We start from the raw sequence: 18,043 nt of genomic DNA on the forward strand, positions 1-18,043 counted from the left end.
TCAGACAAGATGCTCCTGGTACACAACAACCCAATATGAAGGCCTCGTTTCATCAAATTTTCACACTAGACCCATCAAAATCTTTGAAGCTCAAAATCTATAATAATAACTGCACCAACTAAAAACCAGACAATCTGAACAGTCAGATCACTGTCACCAAAACACTATGTTGAACCCAGATACCTGCATCATCATTCAGAACCAGATGAAACCTCAAAACTCACACATCAGAATGTATATGCTAGTTTAATGATACCAACCTACATGTATGCGCTACTTCCTATAACAAAACCTGCGTATACCTCCAAAACTGTTGAATCATAAAGACTTATGAATTAAAGTTGTATCATATAGTAATATTTTGAACATAAACGGTCAATTTGCAGAGATCTAAATAGTCAACAACAAAGATAACCCTTCTCACATAATTAATCAATCAATCAGACACAAATTCCTTTTGCATTCAGTTTTACTTTTAGATCTAAGAAGACATCATTGACATACAACATTATATCATCATCATTGGTTAGACACATTAGTCATCTCTGAACAACAAGCTTTTCTTTTGCATACACTACTTAGAAGAGTCAAACCTGCCTGTATACGCGCCTTTACCAAGACGACACAACATATAGATCTGTAAATATTAACTTACAACTTGACTACTATTCCAGACTTCAAACATACCCTGATTATGACATTTACAGAATAAAACATGCATAAGCAATCAGATCTAGGTAAATCAATATCAGATCATACAATGATAAGTCATTTAAGGTCTCATGATCCTGATCCAACATTCTATCCACGGTGCACAAAATATTTCAGATCATATCATAATCACAACCCCTGCAACATAAAATATACTTTAGATAGAAGTATTCTTGAGAAACCCTTTCACTTGCACACTTGGCCCTTTGATCTTCTCCTCCTTATATAGTTTTTTGTCTCCCTCAATACCTCGGACCATAAAAACACTTAGATCGTGTGGTATTCTTGGACACGATCAAATAACCATTACTCCACTCAATATTGTGCGGTAATAGCATGGTATTGACCCTTGGTATTCTTTAGTCCCAATTTCCTTGATTTTCCAAGCCATACATTATTTTCTGAACTGGCATGTATATACTTCTTGGATAACGTGAACCTTCTTATACAACTTAAATTACCTTACAACATCCTTTTCCTTCAACTTCTTGACTCTAATGAGTAGACCTATGTTCCAACTTCCTGTTCTTCTGTACTAATGCCCTATTACCTTTGAATTGACTTGTTACAATGTGATTTTCCCTTTATCAAATCTGAACTATGATGTGAGTGAGTTTCCATCAAGGACAACACATGTATCATATTTCCAACATCAGTATGAAAATACATATATTTCCCATACATGAGTTATAAATGAAGGTTACAATATTCTCAACTCCACACCCTCCAAGTTTTTAGGCACTATGTGTAGGAAGGTGTGAACGTAGGTTATTTACATGTTTACACTTCACCTTAAACATTAAATCACCCTTGTAATACAAAACAATATAACTCATTTATCAATTATACAATTCATCAACATGAATTCCCATGCTATTTAGGAAATATTTGTTACCTTGTCCTATTCAGAACCAAACAATACTATTAATGCAACCTAACTAGTAGACTTCTTCAATATTGTTTGATAGTGGTACAAAATATGCATTTCATATTATACGGTTGTCCATTTACTTGAATAAATTTCTAAATACCCAATATCTTTGTGCACAATAATCTTGATTATGAGTGCCACTTAGCCATCATCTTCTTAGTTGTTTTATGATTTGTTATCTTCTTTCTTCCTCGTCTAGAACATTTTATATGTTCCATTTTAGTTGATGCATGCATTATTTTACTTCCAGCCTAAGATCCCTTGATTATCATAAGTTGTATTAATGCAAAAACTTCTGGTTTACTAAAGATTGGTTTATTAATTCAGATCAATCATATTTCAAATCTAGTGTACTTCTTGCTAGTCATTATGATGCACTTGAAGTGTTGTATTTTTAGTCCAAGTTCATCAGCACCACCATATCAATATGTTTGTCATATAAAGTTTATATATACACACAGATCATTTTAGTCTTATCACTTCCCTTATGAAGTATCTTTTCTAGGTCTACAATACTTCTATTGAAAGTATCTTTTTCTTCCTTCATATTGGAAACATTCCTATTGTAAGATATCAGTGGAACTCCATCCATATCCGGATGGGAATGCTCATCAAGATTGTGAAGTTTTTGGTTGCATGCTTTGAGTTGACACATTGGATTCTAAGTCGACTCAAGAATGTGGACTTGAACTTGTATTTAATATTTTCTTACTAATATTAATTGCAATCCTTAGGAGCCACTTTTACACTTCCATTATATATTGGTACTTTTGGGTGACAGTGCGATTGACCTACTTATGAAGGTCTCACATTATTAATGTATGATGTCTTCATTCATATAGTAAGCTGTATTGCATGTGTGCATACTCTTCACAACTCTCACCCTTGTTCAGTTTAGATTTGAACATATAATTTGTTCTTATTATTTATATTAGTTACAATTATTTAGATATTATTTTGCTCAAAGACACCTATAAGCCTAAACTATCCATGTCCAACGAAATATGCATATGTTACTGAAGATAATAACTTGGTAAGGTTAAGTTCCCTTCAATAGAATTTTCCCCAAAAAATTACATTCCAAAATGGATTACGTCATTACATGTAAATGCACCAATCAAATATTAAGTTGAAGGACATGTTTTACAAATACATAGTTTCATACAATGAACTGTCCTTCATGAGCTTAATGATTTCTCATGGGAACCTTTAGGAACAGATCTCCTTAAACAAGACCTTTATAATTTATTCTAGGATGGAACCAACTTACCTAACCATCAACTTTTATTAATGTTGATAGTATGTCATGGACTTCTTACTTGATGATTTATATAATTTCCATTTATATACTTTTATTTTTCCTAAGATGGTTATATGCTTTACTCCTCTTATGTGGAGGCATTTAGTATTTGAACCTTCTCATTCCTAAATGATATATATATATATATATATATATATATATATATATATATATATATATATATATATATATATATATATATATATTCTTCTTAGAGATATACTACCTATTATCAAATTGAATATCTCATTAATACTATGGTTATAGCATCCCATTTTCGATGCAATAACCATACTTTACAATTTTTACAAAATTGTTTATTTCTCCCACTCTAGTATGAACACTTAAAGCCCTGCAAGTATCATGGTATATATTTTTTGTGCCCTCAGAATATCATTCAACAATACCTTAATTTTTGAACAACTTTCACACATATAATAAGTAAAATTTTAATCTTCACATCATTCCATAAGTAGGCACAATAAAAAAGGAACCAATTGAGGCTTGACCTTTTCTACTTATTAAATAATCAACATGTAAGTGTTTTAATATTTCCTTGCATTACTCTTTAATCCACCAAAATTCCTCATTACAGAACTATTTTATTTAGTCTAGCCTTTCAGGGTTTCTTCTCCCCATATTCCTACTATAGCTATCCAAATACTTTGAGAACTTCATTATAAGTGCAACTTACATTAATTTATGAATTATAAGAGATATATTGTTTAATATTTTACCTTTATAGTATATTTCAAGAATCCAGTACCGGACACATTTTAAGTCTCTAATATATTGTGATTCTTCAACTTTGTTCAATCCTTAATCTTGATTATGAATATCTAGCGTCTTAATCAATTTTATTTTTTTTACTCAAGCTAATTGTGAGAATTTTGATCCATGGATGTAAACATATCAATGCAGCTCATTGTAACCACACAATGAGCCCTACCTGAAATCCATACATATATGTAAACATAGGCATCAATCACAACATGATTTCGGAACAATATCCACTCAGCATATGCAACGAGAAGGCTAAACATACTTCCTTCAAGCATAATGTAAATTAACTTTGAATAACAAGTATTTGTATTATGAGATTCATTAAAAACAAAAATTAGCTCATAGAAAACTGTACACCAACCTCTGTGTAGTTCATTTATACTCCAAGTGAACACACGTCATTTACTCTTGTTTTTACGTGATGACCGCTCTATACAGAATAAACTGAAACAACATTCTTTCCATCAAGGAAATTATAATTAAGTATTTCAGTAAATTAGCGTTTTAATAAAATTGAAGCTGGTAATACTCTTACCTTAGCAAGCAGAGAGACTTTGAAGTTCCACTCTCTCAGAATTAAGGAAAAACGCCATACATTTAGTGTATTTAACCAATTAAATCGTAATCACATAAGCTCACACAAACCAATCTACTTATATAAATAACAAATCAACGCAGAATCATAGAACAGGGCCCGAGTAGTATCTCGACAATGAATCAATACTGTACCCTCAAGAAACTACATCAAACTCTGAGTTTACACATACGACATGCATTAAACTTAGGAAATGACAAAAGCGATAACAATGATAATCACTATAGTTGATATGTAACCCCTGCACAACACACTGTTAGTCATAAATAACACAACAACACTATACTCAATGGCGAAGCTCTAGTATTCGGGTAGCAAGAAAAAATGCACATATGAACAATCTAAATATAATATTTAAATATATGTCCATTCACACTAGCAGATCATTCCTATGTCAATACCTATAGGATTCATTCCAACTGTACCTCTGAACATTCACTCAATGTGAGGAACTATCTTTGTCTCTCTACATAGACATAGATTTTCATCATCAACCCATGCACGAAGAACATTCAACTACATAGCTTCCCACTCACAATGGCTATGATGAAATACATCACTTCCCGTCATCTTACTCAGATTGAATGGAATGTTTTTCTTGCAATTAAAAAAACTAACTCCCCTTAGAAAAACATCAGGGACCTTTTCCGTTGTTGGCAGTAAAAAATATTGTCTGACGATTTCCTTGGCCTCTTTATCCCATTGATCTTCAAACATCGGCGGATCTGTTCCTTTCAAAAATATATATATTGAAACCTATAAATCGATAGGATAAGAGTTAAATAAGAAAGAGGATAAGCATTAGGTGACGATAACATTATCCCACTGAGTGCAACCTAACTAATTCTCGAGCAATGCACTGTTTCAGAAATAGGTAGGGTCATCGGATGAGACATGCAAAAAAATTTCATTGTGTATTTGTAGAAGGAAACATCAATCCTACAACACTTTTCTTCTTCAATTCTGAATAGGAAGATGTGGTTATGCTTTCAATCGATCAAGATTTTCTTACTTCATGGTGGTCGTGTTATGACTTGAACAATATATAAAGCTTGGATAAACACTATGCAACCTAAGGATATGAGGGTTACCATTATCCAAAAAAAAGTGTTTGTGGCATGGCAACACGGATATCCACTAATTGCTTTTTTGAAACTCCATCTCAGTGAACAAAGCAAGTGAAAAAAATTGTATTGAAATTGAAACATGAGTGTCACACTCTCATCACCCTGATCCTCTTGAACTTGGCGATTGAAAGGAAATTGTATCTATGGCTCACCATGATCTGATGCCATAGAGAAAAAAACATTACTTCAATGTTGTGGGAGAAGTTTTAATGCATTTTCAATAAGCCTTTTTACTTATGATATAAGAATACTTCGAGGAATATGGGGTTGGGCCATGTTTCGTCAAAATGAAAAGGAACAGGCAAAACCACCTCATCCAATTTCACATGCAGCCAAAAAATTTTAGGAGGGAATTTCTATAAGAGAGGTGTTAGTATTGGAGACTCATAGAATGATTTCATGTCTCCACGGGACTCGGATGGCCATGGGATGCACATTGCCTCCACCGTTATTGGAATTGTTGTGAGAAACCCAAATCATTACGGATTAGGCTAAGGTAGTACCCATGGTGGGGTAACAGGTTCGAGGATGGAAAAGCAAAACGTTTAGGGAGGTAATTGCGGGAACATAGATACTCTTGCGGAATTCGACGACGTTGGCATGGATTTTTTTTCTCCTCCTCTTGTCAGATATATTGACTATATTTCTGAGAATGGTCATATCAATACAATATTTTTTACCGTTCTAATAAATATTACTTGACGGAAGTTACATCGTTTTTCTTATCCTCAGCATGGTCTTTAAATATCAATCACAGTCACGCGGGGATTACTTCAGATACACAATTTCATTTTATATGTGATTGATATCATTTAAGCGATTGGAACAGTTTTCATTTTACATTGTAACATTTATGTTAAATCTTAATACTGCAATTATATTAAAATATAGTCACCTATCATCCTTATATATATCTATAACTTATTTAGTTGTTCACCTTTTAAAGGATTGTAACCATTATATTCATACCCCATGAGCTAATTATATCGGAACTATATAACATATGGTTTTTGTGGAACAATCCAATCACCATACTTGTTTAAACATATAAATTCATTTCTCAACCCATATTATTCCTTAGTGCTTCAGGCATATGGTAATTTGTTTTAAAACTCAAATGGTCATTAAAATATGTATTGCAACTCTTTCTCTCTCCCTGGCTATATATATATATATTGTGACTATACTAGATCAATGATGTGGACCGTTAGGTTCCAATTACTAGATTTATTTACTATGTTCCACATCAATGAATTAACATAGGCATTCAACATCGTAAGATAAGCCATTTTGATTTCTTTTTAAAGTAATACCAACCATAAATACAAGGGAGTTTCCTAAAGAGGAGAAGCCCACGCCTTCCACTCCGAGAGTCTATATGAGTTGAAGCTCAACTACCCTAGGAGAGGATTTTACACCTGAGAGCCATAGATAATTGCTTTTTACATGGATGGAAAAGAACTTGGAATTTGTCTATTGGAAATTATTGTGCAACTAAATGACCATTTCAAACACTCGATGAGAGGACTTTTGGTTGCATATTGTTGAGGAACAATGCTTGGTCAAATATGTAGGAGAAAAATGCATCCATAAGAATATTTATTACAACATGCAGGATTGAAACCTTAATCACGATATATAATTGTCATAGATACATCGAACTACTTTTCAAAATCCATAACTTTTACAACCTCAATTCAAAGTTACCTTCTGTTTCAAAAACCCTCCTCTAATAAATCATTTTCAGATTCAACTTCAAACCTTATGAATCCTAATGCATCAAGGCACTACTTTACAACTCATTGGAACAGATCCTAACAACTCATTTCTATCTTATAGAGAAGGATTGGTCCATAGGCCAAAATTTTTGAACTTAGATCTTTGATACCATTTTTCATATACCTCCTTGACACATTATTACAAACCACATACTATGTTCCTTCACTAATTTTAACTGTGATTAAATTTAGATTCAATAGTTATCTTAATGCATTTGTATATAATCATCACATAAACCAAGTTAACACAGGAAATTATACCCTTGCATAGTGGTCACATGCAGAGTATTCAATATTAACATGTTTCATATAGCTCCTTGACCAAATATTTATAATTACGTATTATGCACGAATTAAAAAAATCTACACTTGAATTTAATTTATACTCAATAGCGTTCACATGCATAAGTATTTAATCATACTCATAAATAAAGGTAACACATAGAACTATACACATATGCTCAGAGATTCGAGAACATAAAAAAGTAAGGAGTAACCATACAGTACATCCCATGCAAGTGATTCAGACAAGATAAATTGGAATAATGCCACTTGGAGAATCGAGCACCACTACACATCCTAGAATTGGCTTCCTCAAGTTCACCCCTTAGCCAACATGTTATTTCCATTGTTCAACTCCCTCTTTTTGATGTCTTAATTGGGTATTTAATACCGTCTTTCATGATTTGATTTCTAGTAGAGGCGTTCTACTTTTATGGATCTCTTTTATCCATCTCCCTAGGATTTCCCCCAAAAATATCGCCTTTATCTCTAGCGAGGCTTTCCCTCATAGAATATTTCCTTATTCTCCCACAAGGCTTTTATGTTTTTCTTAAGTTACCATCTTTCTCCAACTAAGTAGCTTAATGAATATTTATCTCCAATCCATTAAGCTTATGTGGAATTGAATCTAGATTTCTTATCATGAAAGTATTATCCCTTTCCATTCACCAATGGGATTTGGCAAGAATCTCATCTCTTGGTGTCTCATTTTTCTAAGTAAATAAATTATTTTTTTAATTTAATAATAAAGTATTTACTTTCCTTGTTACACATTAGACCTAGATTTTCTAATCTTAGGTTAGCCAAGTTTTACATACAATGGAGGGATGTTACAAGATCATAAGGGAGGGAGAGGCATAAGAGTCAATCCTTGTACCCTTGAGGGCCTAAAGTGGGGGATGGCCGTTGAAATGAAGATGGAAAAAAGAGAATAAAAATAAATTAGAGGATTGATGAGGATGAGGAGTAGGAATAATTGGAGAGGGAGGGCCCTCCAAGGAGGTAGTATGAACTAGACCCATTCTCACATCAAGACCTAATTAAAGCATAAGGGGTCGTGGAGCAATGTCCAAGGTTCTTCCCATCCTATGTTTAATGGCCTATTATTAAGGAGTTAACTAAGGAGGAACCAAAGGAGATAGAGGAGGTGAGACAGGGAAGAACAAATCAATTTGAATCCATTTCCTTGTATTTTTTCCAATAGTGCAATCCCTTCCCAATTGACCATGTGCATCATAGCTACCACATTTATATGGCCCTCATTGATAATATAAATTTTGATGGTGGGCCAAGGTTTATGAAATGGTTCAAGTAGAATCATGAAACCATATTCAAAAGACTAAGGCCACATGAATACCTTTCATAACCATAAATCCTATTTATTGAATGGGTAAATTTGTTTCATAAAAAAAAAATCATGGTTTTTGTAATTTCTTTCAAAAAAATAAATAGTCTAAAATATCAAGGGAAAGCTAGAGTGATGGACCCAAATGGGGATTACAACTCATTTTCTAGTGTGGGCATCAAAATTAATAAGACATCGTTTAGTAAAGAGGGCCTTGGAAAGCCCCACAACTATCTTCTCTTTTGATATTTTCTTGGCATCCTCCTCTAACAAAGAGATCTAACTCGTTCATTATTTCAGCAATATCATACATCTAGGAGCATATCCCAAGGGTTGTATAAATTTTTTGTTGGTATTATTTTCTTACCACAACCCTAGATAATCACTTATTGGCAAGCCTTCCAACAATGATGGAATTATCCATTCATGTATATCATTCAGCTACACGACTTTACCTAGAGTTAGGCACAATTCCTTTACATTCCTCTTGATATATTCCCTTTTTTCTTTGGGTGTAACAAGTAAATGTAATGAATCAAAGGCTTGATTAGGGAGAGATATTTCCATCCATAAACATATCCAATGTGAGAAAACTACCTAGAAAAATGGGATGTGTGTACACAGTGGAGTGGAATTGTTATAGACATTTTTGTGCCTTACAGAATTGAGCATGAAATGTCCATAATCCAAGGGATCCAAAGTCCCTAAATGAGTTGTTCCTACCCCTAGAGGAACAAGGTCAACCAATGACAGCTTCTCCCAGAAGTTCTCCACCAAAAAACACTCAGAAACAGTCAATTCAGGATCAATTCAGACGCTCCACTAGCTGTCTACGCTGAAATGCAGAGATTACACTGGCGTGCACTGCAACGCAGGTGGAAGCACTACCAGGGTGCGCTGAGCGGGAAATGACAAATGGCAAGCTCATTCAACGAGGTGGAAAGACCCTGGAAGCTTCCAGAATCTTCTCTAATGACACTTGCCTCAATGAGTTCGACTAGTGATGAGTAAGAGGTTCTCAACCTCCAAGTGGAAGCAAGAACTGACAGAGAGAAGCCACAAGTCAAAACATGAGCTGACTCATCCTCTCTGCTCACATCTATATATGGATCTCTCACCCAGAGGTTCAGGAGGCTGGAATTTTGTACTTTGCAGAGAATTGCTGTTGGTTTGAGATTGAGATTAGTACATTGGGTGATTTATGCTTTGTTGGAGGAGAGGAAGGGATTCCTTTGTTGGGAGGTAGATGCTGGATCAGAACTCACTTGGTTGTATCTCCTCTTGGACTTTATTATCTTATCAATAAACTATTTGAGTTTCTCCTACATGCTGTGTACCAATGATGTTTTGTTATGCTTACATGTTTAGCTTAATCCGATCTTGAGCTTTTTATGAATGTATATCTGTATCTTCGTGTAGTTTCTCTCTCTTGTGATCTCGCAGGAATTCGGTAAAGCTGGGCCGGTGAAGGAGCAAGAAGCTGGGAGCTACTGAAGAGAGGAGTGATTTGGATGGACAAACTAGCAGAAGGCACAGGTTAGTTAGATCCTCCTTCCTCATTTACATTTCATAAAGAAGAATACTCAATTAGTTTACTTCGTTTGTTGCTAAGGCACTATCACACCCTAGAGTGGGATAGGGGTATTCCGAATTGGATACTTTTCCCAATAACAAATTGGCGACTCCGCTGGGGAGAGTATCTTGTTGGTTTATTTGTGTTTCTAGTCTTGTTCTTCTCATAAACTCAGAAGTGCTGAATCGAAATGAACTTGCCATTTTCAAGTGCAAAGTAGAGATCTTCCACTCTAGCCCACTCGCTGGGCCTGTTTTTATGATCTGAACAAACTGATACACAAGTGCTCTAACAGCCCTTTGTGATAGATCTTAGTCCTCCTATAAATCGTCCTCCTAATTGTACCTAATTGATAGCTTTGATTTGGCCAAAAACTGTTGATTTAACTGCAAACTGTAACCCAGAACCCAAAAAGAACTCTCGTTTCTGCTTCAGCGCATACTCTGTGAAGAGGTTCTGCATTTCAACGCAGGTCCCGTGAAGGCTACGTGCGCTGAATGTCAAAACCTCTGCGTTGGGAGTACGCTGATCAGTCTTTGCCTTGTGCAGCTGTGGTTCCCTGCTTCCTTTTGCTCAGTTTTATCTCTGTTTTTTGCAGCCTGTTATCAGTCAGTGTACCTATCTGAAACCCATTTTCTTTGCCTCAATTCCGCTTCAGTTGTATAAAGAAACTATGTTTGTTCTTTGTGTATTTGTTACATCATTTGCAATTTCCCATCACAAAAGTAAACTAGTCATACTGTCGCCCTTAGATCTAGACCTGTCATAAGCGTCGTTTTGATCTTAGGAGTGAGTTTGTTTACTGTTCACAGTTGATTGAGCTTTTACTTTTGTCGTTTGGTTTGAATTTATGCATTTCTAGTGTCGAAACAAGTAAATCATAAAGTTTCGTAATCGTCTTTTTGATTTTGAAAAAGGAACTTGTTTATGTTTTCACTTGAAATCGAATTCAAATTTGTACAACAGCTTTCTTTTTAGGCATCAATATTAAGAAAGCGAAAACAAATAGATGCATTTGTGCATTTGCATTTTGATAGTTTGCATGCTTTGATTTAGGGAGAAGTGCATTACAGTGTGCTCTATGCTCTTTGAGAAAAGTTTGTATCTTCCTTTTCCCCTTGTAGCTAGGATTTTCATTGTTGAAAAGATATAAAAGCTTGTTTATCATCTTTAAACTGCATTTAGGAATTTTATCATACATCTCGTGGTGATCCAAAAAGGCAAACTTCTAAGAAAGATCAACCTAAAATAAATTGAATGAACTTAACAACGATTTGTAACTTAACGCACAACATAGAGGTCTAGGCTAGAGATGTGTTCCGGCGTCGTAAAACCTGGTGACTGTCGATCTCGCTGATGGTTTGGTGATTCCTCCTGAGAGACGATAGTGCCAATACGGATTGTGCTCCCACGTACCGTCGAGTATATATTGGGAGACCCCTATAGGAATAAAACCTTTATCCTTAGGAAGCCGTGTCGGCCGCCCTACTGATCGCAATGCACTGAACATAGCATTCGGGAAGATTGACCGCCCGTACCTTAAAAAGTATTCTGCGGTTTTGCGAAAAGTTTGGCACACCCTCCACCTAGAACACCAAAGCAGTTCCTTTTCGCCTTTTTCAGACTCTATAATGGAATAAGTCCATCCAAGAATTTGTCACTTCGGGCTCGTTAAAACATCGAAGGAGACTAGAGTCATCTTTTGCTTTTTCTTGACTCTTTAAAATTGAAAAAGCAAGTTGTGTCCAAGCGTCGTAAAAATTTATTTTAAACGGAATAATCATCACCATTCCCTCGTTGATCTTCGAAGTTTGTCTCTTTTCATCGTAAGCTCTTGTAGAATCACTAGAAAATCTTTTGGATAGACTAAATATGTCTGAACAACCGTCGACATCCAGGACTGTGTCATCCAATGCAGCAGCGGCAGATCCTCCTGCTGCTACTCCAACGATGTTTGCTGGTATACCATCTGTCCCGGCAAATTGTCAACAACAAGCTGGAGTCCAACCAGAGACTGTTTCGACGACATGGTTAGTTCCTATTTCTTCATCCGGATTATCATCTGGTATTTCTTATGTTGAAACTCAACAAATTGATCCAATGTGTCTTCAAAGGCCAATCTACCCTTTAGGTACTGGATTGCCGCCATATGGAGGGCAGTATGCCTTTTCATTGTTCCCTCCCGGAGAACAACCATATGGGAGTTTACAACAAAGTTCAGGTCAAACTGGAATTAGATCCAGCGGTTGGGTACCAATACTGCCTCAGCAACCAAGGGTTGTATATTCAATGCAACCAGTCCACCCTGTGTCGAATATTCCCACTATACCTGCTATGGTGACTGCGTCGCAAGTACAAGAGCTACCTGTTGTATGTCAACCCCAACAGCCTCAGGTTGCGATACAATAGCCTCTTGTCTCAATGACTCAATCACAACCTCAGGTTAGTGCCTCCTTATGTGGAGCGACTCAGGATCAAACAAGTACTGTGACTCCTCATCTTCATCAATCATCCACTATTGGTCAACAGCAAATGGTTCAAAAACCAGAGGTGGTTCAAACTCAACAACCCCCATTCCAGCAATCATATCAAGGACCTGAGCAACAAGTCTTTGTAAGTAATGGGCAATCGCATTTCCAAAGCGGTTATGAACAACCATATTATAATGGTTATGCCCATCAACCTTGTCAAAGTTGCCAGCATCAAATACATTATGCTGGTATGCAAAGACCCACTGCTCAGGCAATTCCATCTTATCCTGGGTATGCTTTGCCTAACCTGAATCAACAGTTGCCCTTTGTAGCAACTCTAGAATTACCAGATCTAAACCGGCTGACGAATGATCCAATTGCTTATGCCCCTTGGTGGCCAGCGATTCCGCATAAACTTCCGTCAGATATTCCTAAATTTAATGGAAATCCAGGTGAAGATCCATCGAATCATGTGATGACATTTCATTTGTGGTGTTCATCAAACACCCTAAACGATGATTTGATTAGGCTTCGCCTTTTTTAGAGGACGTTAACTGGTCCAGCGGCAAAATGGTATATTGAATTGCCTAGAGCTTCGTTCGACAACTTCAGTACCTTAGCCACGACTTTCTTCACCAATTTTCAATTACCGATAAGGTATGAAACGGGAACGGAACTCCTAACCAACTTCAAATAGACAACGGCCACTCACATATCTGATCATATACATGAGTGGCGACGTCGTCGTAGGATGGTAAAAACATACGTTCCCGATCAGCTATTAGCTGAATGGTTTATCAAATCCTTACTTCCTACAATCATGGAGGATGTGGCAAAGGGGGGAGTCGTAACGGAAGAGCAAGTCATCGCTCGTGCGCAATATCTGGACTTGGTCTATACTCAGTCTGGCACGCTCTACGACAAAATACCTGACGCCCGTAGAGCGGAATTCTCAATTCCTCCTCCTCCTAAATCAAACAATGACTCTCATGCCATCGATGGCGTGATTGGCGCGACAGACACGAAATCAACAAAGGCTACATCTAAAAAGGCCCGTAAGATTTCCAGTCAAAATGCAAATGAGGAACTTCTTGCCTCAGAAGAAAATGTCGTGTCGACCGACAACGACAAACAACTGAAGCAACGAGCAGGAAAGAAGAAAAAGAAAGGGAGAAAAAGGAAACCCCCTGCGGGGTGTCATATATGCGATGAGGATCATTGGACGAGAGATTGTCCACATATAGCTGAAGTTAAGAAACACTTTAAGAGTTCAAAAACCTCAGCAGTATTGACTGATCCATTTCCAAGCCCGGGAACCAAACTAGTTGCTAATCAAAATGCTTCCCGATCCCAATTGCTTAGGTTGTCTATCTCAAAGCAGCAAAATGATGCTTTGGCAAGGAATAAAGATTATGGGAATCCACAGGTGTCGAATAACAAGGCTAATGAACAACCTAGTAGTTCGACAACAACTTTGACCAAAGTTGTGCCACCCATCATTCCTGAACAAATGATATAGTCGCCAAAGGGAGTAGTGCACAAATCGACATTTAATCCTCGTGCAAAAATAGCACAGAATTATAATATAATAGAGGACGTGGCCCAATCGCCGTCAGCTATGTCGACGCTTGAGGTACCGCAAAATTGCCTCTCCCAAGAGCAAGCTTTATTATCAGCAATAGGTGGGATTGACCCAATGGATTCCAATCTTGTGGCCTTTAATCATAAAGGATATGACCCTCAGTTACCAGCTCAACTAGCTTTCCTTATTCAAGTGAAAGCCCTCAACAAAACTGTTCATCGAACAATTATTGATGAGGGGGCATCTATATGTATTATGTCGATGAGTTGCTGGAAAACTTTAGGATCTCCAACCTTGTTACGGTCTACGACGACGTTAAAAACATTCGACGGAAGGACATATACCCCATATGGTATCCTAAATAACTTGAAAGTTTAACTAGGAGGGAAAACAATAGAAATAGATGTTGAAGTCATAGATGGGAATCTTGATTACAACATCCCACGAGGAAGACCATGGATATATGCCATGGCAGCTGTTGTGTCGACCTATTTCAGAAAGATTGCATTTCCCTTTCAAGGAGGGATTACAATCGTCGATCAGCAAAACTTCCTCCCCAATGGTTCTCAAGTTACTGGAAGCATTCCAATGATCCATGGAAGCAATCATTCGCTCCAAAATATCGGAGTAGGTCTCCTAAAAGACCCTGCCTTAATGGGTACTTTTGCCCTACCACCTCCGAGTAATCTGGCGGAAGTGGCCATAGTGGAATATGAAACCTTCTATATCTAATGGATTTGGACTCCGAGGACGGTTCTTATCTCGTGTCAACCTCGTTAAAAAATGAAACAAGGAGTCATGAGGATAGTTCTTTTACTGTGTCAACCTCATTAAAAAATGAAACAAATCCTCTTTTCAAATCTCAAAGGTAAACCTTCATTCCAGCCACCGAGTTGAATGCAATGAAGCTTGGGGGGCATGCACCTCGATTTGTGTTATTATGCCCCGATTTGTGTTATTATGCTGGGGGCATGCAAACTTATCGAGCAGTTTTAGCACATAGTTCATGCCCGTTAAAAAATAAACATAAGATCGAGCAGTTTTAGCACATAATTCATGCTCATTAAAAAATAAACATAAGACTGAGCAGTTTTAGCACATAGTTCATGCTCGTTAAAAAATAAACATAAGACCGAGCAGTGTTTTTCCGTGTTCAAGCTCGTTAAAAAATGAACTATCCTCCGGTAAATAACCACCGTGAATGTAACATTATCAGCCATTAAAGCCTTGGTTGTGTTTGCACCGTCACCTCCACTTTTCCATTGGCCGATCGTTCACCTTCATATGATTGTTTACCCATTTTGAGGAACAGTTGTGAAGAGTGATTTCACTAGCCATCCTTGTGACACTGCCGTGCTTGGAAAATTCCAACCCTTACCTGGAATCAGCCGCTAACCCGTTTTATCACTCGTTCCTCAAAAGACGAGTCTTCTTTAAGCTCTTTTCATCTGACTCGTAAAATATGAAAAGATTGCCGAGTTTTGGCCTTCTAGCTCGTTAAAGCGACCAGAAATACTATCAGTCCTCTAGATTTTAATCTTTTTGGACCTGAGGGATTATTGCACAAAAAGATCGAGCGCTTGTTTTGTTCGGCTCATTAAAACTATCGAAAACTCATCCCTTCTGTATTGTTTTATACTTTTTTGGACTTAAGGGATTAGATGACGAAAAAGGACTTTTGGAGTTGGCTTTACGTACCTTTTTAGACTCTCTAAAAATGAAAAGGACTGAGTTATCTTTGTCGTTAGACTCGTTAAAAACATTAAATAGCGGCGAACTTGTCTTTAGACGAGAACGAGTTTCACTATCGCTAGTCTTGTTAAAACATAGCGATGGGTTTGCCTGAAGGGAAAATTATAGAACAAGCATATGTTATCCTCCTCAAGCTTGACAAAAATAAAGAGGTACTGGTCAGCAATGACTGGGGAAAAAATTGGGAAGAAACTCAAAGAACTTTATTGGTAGCAAGTCGCTCTTGAACATGACACTTCCACTCCGTGCCTGAGTCGGGTTGGGTTGTTTCATTCACCGGTCACATCGCCATGGTCTCGCCATACCATCCACCTTTGGGGTAAATGCTACCAATCCATCACAGAAGTGTCGCCGATATGTTCAAGAGAAGTCAACCGTGTCCCATCCACTACCATACATTATCCTTCATTCTTTCATGACCGCCACCCTAAACCATATATCATCAGATTGTTTTCACCTCCATTAAAATCATTTGCTCTGTTCCGTGTCACTGATGTGGGATACATTAAGGCCCTCCTTGGACAGATCACTTCTTGTCGACATCAGCTCATTATCCAAGAAGTTGATCTAGGAACAACCCCTTGAGTACTTTGAAGCTTGCATGCCTCAATGGCAAGTTTCTCACTTCCAACGACAGGTATACATCAATGACCTTCGACCGAAAGATTTTGCGTGGTGTTCGACGCCAAGTCCTGTATTCACACCACGTGAATTGTACTGCAGTACCTTGAGGGTCATTATCATTATTGGTGATTCCTCTCGCGCTTGTTAACGGTTTACCTCATTGACCGGTAATCAAGCGATGTCTTTCCATGTTCGACTTCAGAACGTCTCTCACATGGATCGAATTGTACTTAGAGTGAAGATCGAACGAGATTGAAGACCCCGGATCTAGTTTCATCCATCCGGGCTGCGATATATATTCAGGAAAGCTAAAGGCATTGACATGTACATCATTGCAGCAGATAATCATCCTACCAAAAGGATGATGATTTCATCAAAATTATGAGTCTACCATCAGATGATTGTCTGTTCTATGTACAGAAAAATTAATTTATAAAGGTGAGCATGGAAATGCCCGCCTCAACTAGATCATGAAAGCATTATGAAAAATAATGTATTGTATTGTATCTTATTACAGGTCTCCTCCCAGCATTGAATGAACTTCGGATCCTCCTAATAAAGCATTTCACTCAATAAACGGCCTCATACTTTAGGGGGCAACTGTTATAGACATTTTTGTGCCTTACAGCATTGAGCATGAAATGTCCATAATCCAAGGGATCCAAAGTCCCTAAATGAGTTGTTCCTACCCCTAGGGGAACAAGGTCAACCAATGACAGCTTCTCCCAGAAGTTCTCCACCAAAAACCACTCAGAAACAGTCAATTCAGGATCAATTCAGAGGCTCCACTAGCTGTCTACGCTGAAATGTAGAGATTACACTGGCTAGGTGCACTGCAACGCAGGTGGAAGCACTACCAGGGTGCGCTGAGCGGGAAATAACAAATGGCAAGCTCATTCAACGAGGTGGAAAGACCGTGGAAGCTTTCAGAATCTTCTCTAATGACACTTGCCTCAATGAATTCGACTAGTGATGAGTAAGAGGTTCTGAACCTCCAAGTGGAAGAAAGAACTGACAGAGAGAAGCCACAAGTCAAAACATGAGCTGACTCATCCTCTCTGCTCACATCTATATATGGATCTCTCACCCAGAGGTTCAGGAGGCTGGAATTTTGTACTTTGCAGAGAATTCATGTTGGTTTGAGATTGAGATTAGTACATTGGGTGATTTATGCTTTGTTGGAGGAGAG

General features: G+C 37.3%; 1 pseudogene; it reads right to left on the minus strand.

The window, feature by feature from the left end:
* LOC149260228 (potassium transporter 26-like) overlaps positions 1–18,043 on the minus strand; it is a 125,180-nt pseudogene that overhangs the window by 24,466 nt on the left and 82,671 nt on the right.

The sequence above is a fragment of the Pinus tabuliformis genome, chromosome 6 (assembly GCF_031772625.1).
Source record: "Pinus tabuliformis cultivar Carrire ecotype Pingquan chromosome 6, CPIR1, whole genome shotgun sequence".
Lineage (NCBI taxonomy): Eukaryota > Viridiplantae > Streptophyta > Pinopsida > Pinales > Pinaceae > Pinus > Pinus tabuliformis.